The sequence below is a fragment of the Pungitius pungitius genome, chromosome 10 (assembly GCF_949316345.1).
Source record: "Pungitius pungitius chromosome 10, fPunPun2.1, whole genome shotgun sequence".
Classification (NCBI taxonomy): domain Eukaryota; kingdom Metazoa; phylum Chordata; class Actinopteri; order Perciformes; family Gasterosteidae; genus Pungitius; species Pungitius pungitius.
The window spans coordinates 12,054,034-12,060,033 of record NC_084909.1 but is presented as its reverse complement, the minus strand read 5'-3'; the positions used below and the strand labels follow the sequence as shown (position 1 = coordinate 12,060,033).

General features: G+C 42.6%; 1 protein-coding gene across 5 annotated transcripts in view; it reads left to right on the top strand.

Annotated features, from left to right (window-relative positions):
- Positions 1-2,668: 2,668 nt before the first annotated feature.
- il1rapl1a (interleukin 1 receptor accessory protein-like 1a) overlaps positions 2,669-6,000 on the top strand; it is a 155,868-nt gene continuing 152,536 nt past the window's right edge. The window contains exon 1 of one of the 5 annotated variants that reach the window (XM_037488355.2): positions 2,669-3,530. The gene's annotated coding sequence lies outside the window, so the exon portion shown is untranslated. Of the gene's footprint in view, positions 3,531-3,630; positions 4,114-6,000 lie in introns of those variants that run through there. The other 4 variants (XM_037488353.2, XM_037488357.2, XM_037488356.2 and 1 more) reach the window with 4 other exon arrangements.

Here is a 6,000-nt window from a genome sequence, read left to right as displayed (position 1 = left end):
AGTGTTCAAGCGCTTTGAGTGGTCAGATGACTAGAAAAGCGCTGTACAAGTACATTTACCATTTGTTATGCTAGAGGGTTGCCTATAGGAAGGGCCGGCCCAGTGCGTGTGTGTGTGTGTGTGTGTGGAAGAGAGAGTTATAGGAAAGTCAAATGCCAGAAACTTTTTGTCATGTTGAGATGCAAAATTATTTGATTTTCTATTTGACAGTGGTTAGAGTGAGAGTGGGGGACGGGCATTTCTGTATCGTCAAAGTACTGTCATGGATGCAAAACCATCCATCATAGATTTAATTTTTAGATGTCTCCACCTCCTCTGTCACCAGTTCCTTTCTATTTTAATCCAAACTGAAACTCCACAGAGCAGCTTCATTTGGGAGGATAAGGAACCCTGTTGATGTCAATTTGAAATGGCTATGTGTAACATAACAGAAAATAATTGCCTCACTCTACAATTCCCCTTAGCGATTCAGAGCATCGTAATGTTTTTCAGCTCTTTGTTTTTTGTTTTTGCAGTTTTGGTTCAGTCTCACCTTTCCAGCAGCATCCAGGCTGACGGTGTTGTGTCCCCTGCATGAGTAAAAAGGCACGGATTGCTAACATGTCCACTATGTTGACTTAATAAGATGATAATGTGTCCTTTTTGTGATTCGGGAGAGTTTAAGTTTAATGTCGTAACGAAGTACTTAAACTTCAACTGTAATGTCTCAACATGAAAACCCCATATATGGCTACATTTACCCTTGTGCAGCTTTATTCCTGTTTTCATTTTGAAGAAAGGAATTAATTGTTTCTTTATCTGATTGTATTTTAATGCTAAATCTATTTCTGTCAGTGCGTGAAAGTGGGACATGATGCTAATTCAAGATATAGCTCTTTGAACAAAGCCGGCCCCCTTTAAGAAAGAACGAATAGCTTTTGTACAGAGCTACTACTGTGTTGTCAAAGGAGCTTCTGTGGAGAGCCATTTAGTAGACTGGACAATGCAGCAGCAGGGGAAAAATATGTAAGATCTGATCTCTCAGCTGTTTCTATGGCATTACTTACGCACCGAATATTAAGCAGGCAGCAGAGTGAGTGATCGAGTAAGTAGGTGAGGTTTTTTTTTTTTAAAGAATGAAGAGGAGTATTTTATGTCATATCAGTCAGGCTCTATATTTTCTTCATGACGGATACCGGTCAGGTACCTACTCACACTCTGAGAGGAGAAACTGCGGAGGCTGATGTGTCTGTGACGAGTTTCCTTAGCCCCGGGCAAGGGTAGTTACACAAGAGAGCCCTCTTCTTTCCCATCTAGTGCACAAACGCCACAGATTTGGATGGGATGTGATAGAGAGAAGTGGCCATGTTTGACACACAGACACACAGGTGCATCGAGTGTGCACTCGTCGGATCCTTGAGCTTCTTGTGACTGTAATTTAGTCGCTTTCTAGCTTTCTTATTTTGTAACATGATTGATGTTGTCTGACGGTAATTTAGTTTTCAAGTCTAATGTCTAAACTCGCCTATAATCCCTATAATTGACATGACATTTCAATTGAAAGGGTTTTGCATTCTTCAGTAATTGACTTCTGATGTGGATTTTCTCTGTTAACTTCATTTTAAATTCATGTTGGGCAAATATCACAGTTTGCTGGTTTACTGTTAAAACAATAACTTTCCTGCATCAACAGATTATAATTAATACAACAAAGTAATATAGTATATTTAAGCAAAATGCCAACTGAGATATAAAGAAAGCAACAAAGCAACAAAGTCAAAGGCTATGCTTTAGATTAATGAGATACGTTTTTTACAGATCTATTCTTCCCACAGAAATGATTTTTGTGATTATGAGTCCACAGAGTAACTCAATTATTCATGCAAGTCCTGACTCAATTACCATTTTGAAGTACATTATTTGTATAACCTTACCATACTTATACTCTAAGAGAAATATTATGCTTTTTACTGCATTTAAAAAATGTGTCCGTTTTACTTACAAATAAAGGTTTTTGGTGTATAAAAAACAAGGGTGCTGATGGATTAAACTAAAACTACCAAACAGAAATTTAATTTGTTGACAATGTCTGACATTGTAGACTGAACATTTAACATTTACATTTAGATTAAATATTTAAATTATTTAACAACTTTGTGTCACTGCCAAACATTATCCTTGAAACGTGCAACATTTTACAAACGGTGCCCCATAGTCATGGAGACGAAATATGTTTGAGCAAAGTGCTGTCCCATTCACATTTACACTGTTTAAAGCTATCACAGACTCTTACACACAACCATTTAACTTGTGAGTTCAGTTAGATCCCTGGTTTAGTGTTTAGGGTGCGGAGAGGGACTGGGCCAAAGTTCAAGCAGGAAAAAGTGAGGGGGAACCTGGATGCATTCAGGGGATCACCACGCGGCCAGACATGTATTTCACTCTTAACCTCAACCTGCACCTATGACCAAGGTAGTAACTATACACAATTCCATGATTTCCACGAGTAAACATTCTGTCTGTCACGGTGTTTAGCTGTAGAACTATACACGTGTTCATCTCAAAGGGACCTTTTAGGACCCACCCCTTCATTACAATCATCAGTGATCATTGGATTGACTGTGGTGGTTCATTTTAAAGTGTATGAAGAAGCCCCCTCAACCCCCTTTCTCTCGCTTATCTCCCTCCCATCCCAACCTCGATCCGGCTCTCCCCCTCTCAACAGGCAAGGATCCCTTCTGTTCATCTTTGGAGCTTCGAATTGACTTCTAGGTGTCCACCGGAATGTATTTCCCCCTCATTCTTTTACTGCTTAAATCGATGAAAATGACAGCCTGCAGGTGCTTTCGCGGCGTGCGTCTGGAGCCAGTAGGGGACGGTGTGTGCGCGGTGCACTAGGACCGGGGAGAGCTCCTTCCTCGTCGTGTGCATTGCAACTACACAGCGGAGCTGTGGAGGAAACCCCCCATCGGATCTGGCCATTATATCCATACATTTCTTGTCCACCTCCCGCCTTCCCCTCCCTCTTTTTTTCTACCCCAGCCTCCCCCCATCTCCACCGCTGCGCTGCTGAGTGGGGATCGCACCGATCAGTGCGTGTTGGGATTGAGAAGCACCCAGGAGAGGACCAGTAAATGAGCACGATTTGCGTAAAAGTCAGCTGTCAGGCTTTGGCAGTGGGGTGCTCATTTGACTGCTTCGCCCCCCTCGCCCACCCCACTCGTTTTTGCTATACATTTTCATTGGTTCTTGTAGTAATCGTTTCTACCCATCATCGGCTTTATTTGAAGTGCGCAAAGTCACATCTGCGTAGGAGAGCGCTAGGCGCACTTCCTTCCCAAAAGGACAGAGACAATATTTCCATTATTCTGTTCTGGAATTAAAACCGGACGTTTGGCTGAATGGGTGACCTCACTGAAACCCAGACTATCACCGGCTTGCACCCATTTAATGGAAACGTGTTTTCTCCATTGAGCCGGAGTTGTGATGTCCAAAGCCTTCCCCGCTGACTGGCAAGCGGCGTCGTACCATTTGGGGGAATCCAGTTCAAGGTAGGCCAGTTTTTCCTTTGGCTCGCCGACATACGCGTTTTCTTTTTTCCTTGAGCATTTCATAAAGTTTGCAGACCGTTTTGATTATCGGAGAAATGAACTGACCGCCTGTTTGTGACTCTGGGTTTTGAACGGCTGCACCAGTTGTACTGTAAGAGGGAACGATCTCACATTGAAGACGTGAAGATATCCACCGCTTCAAATACAAATTAAAAAGCCTTCTCAGACGGTCAGGCGTTGTGAGGTGGAGAAGTTCAGTATCTGCCGCTGTTTCAGCGATGACATGTAGATTGTTACAGGGAAGCAATAGTTAAATACATTAATGGTATCTGTCGCAGTCAGCAGAGGGGGAATCTCACTGCTCTTCCTCTCTTTTATTCTGAATTTTTTGTGGACGGAAAGACTATATTGTAAATTCCGATCACGATACGTTTGCTCATGAGCTCGGTCTTGGAGATGCCAGAGAAGCCCTCCGCAGTGCAGTGTCACCCACCGGCCCGCCGGGCTCCGTGGAGCTCACTAAGGAGAGGATTTAGATAAAGGTGTAAACGAAGCGGCATCTTTCCCTCGAGGCAGTCTACGGGTAAGCCTTATTATATGCACAATCCTGTCTTTATGCGAACGATACGAGATTCTGGTTGAAATGAAGCAGCGATTTAACAATGGACCCGTGTTTTTTAATGGTTGCGCTGCAGAAATAACTTCTCTCTCTTTCTCTCCCGCACACACACTCCCGCTCACACACTCCTTAGTGCTTGAGTTTAACATGATTATATGCGTTACTGTGAACGAGAGGTGCCAAAACTTGCGCACAAGCTGTAATATATTTTTCTTTTATTGCCCTAACAAAACTTGTTGTCCACATGAGTATTGTCGTGGTACTGTACTGCCTTTGCTGTATGTTTCCTCGTCACGGGCTTTTGGGACCTACTGTACGAGTTTCTCAGGAGAACAAGCGGCGCGCTCCCGTGGGTGGAACCGCGCGAATACCGACGCATGACGCAGGAATCTGAGCGATGATTGATGATGATCCTATTTCTAGAAGTGTAGTTGAACCGGATATGCCACATCAGTTAGAAGATTTAGTGGCAGCCCTTGAGAATGGTCAACCTTATTTATCGATGTTTCATTTTTATCTTTACGTTGCTTGTCGCTGCTCCAGTCGTTTTGAAGAGAGACAGTTGGTGGTCCGTCGATCAATGTCCCGTTGGGTTTGTCTTAAACATGTGTTGTGCGTGTATTATGTGTGCTCTCTCTCTCTCTCGCACACACACACACACACACGAGGGACTATGGGACTATTTGATCTTGACACACAGTTCATTCCAACCACCCTATCTCGTTTGTTTTATTGTTTAAGTGGTAAAGAACAAGTCACTCTGGATTGTGTTTGGTGTGATTTTATCTAATTTGTTTTAGTGCAGGGTCTAGAATGGAATGCATCCTCTATGTCAATTGTCTTCGAGACACGTGCAGCATATGAAGCGGGCGGCCCAGCAGCGCATCGTTATACGACAGAAACTGTCCGTGGTGCTGAAAGTGACAGCTCCTTTGTCCAACTCTTGTCTGATTTTGTAAGTTAAAATGTTCAGGGGCCGCTGTGGGTCTCTTTGCCTTCACTTGTGATTTGCGTTAATGTAAGCAGCCGCAAGTAAACCTATGTGGAATTAGAGTGCATTCACGGGGAAGCATTGAGTCTCTGGAAGCACTAACCATTTAGCATACATTGAGGCACTTTGATCATCCAGGCCAGCTCTGTTGTCTTATCGTTGTCAAGGCAGCTGGTAGAAGCAGGGAGGACTCAGAACCAGAGATTTCCAAAGTGTTCTTTAATAAATCCACGTACACCAACGACGAGTAACACTCAACAATGACGCGACAGGGGACAACAGGCACACAGGTCTTAAATACACTAGGGAGGTGCAGGTGATTGGACACAGGTGGAAACTATCAGGCAATCACAGGACAAGGCAGGAAGTGAAGTGAAGAACACAAGAGACATGAAAACTACAAAATAAGACAAGAAGCAAACCCAACCCGTGACAATTGTGTTTATTTGATAATGGTGCTTTATTATGCTTTATCAAATGTTATGTTATGTCACCTATTTTAATTGACACATTAAAATATGACTCGATGCATGCACTAAGAGGCTTTGGTTTAAATTACATCAGGTTTTCTGTCATCATTGAAGTTAAAATTAAATGTTGTGAAAATGAAAGGAATCAATGCAATAGAAAATAACCCGACAAACAGGTCTGTATTTTGTTTCAGTAACAAATGCTGTGATTTTCTCTTCACTTTAAAGTAGAAATGTAGAAAACATGCTAAAATAAGACTCATTATATCTCTCTCTCAGCCATTGCATTCCTGAGACATTAACAGGCCCACTTATCCTGCTCATGGTTGCATTTTATGAATGAGCATACGGTGCCATTGAGATTTCAAATTTGAAATAGAGATGATCGTG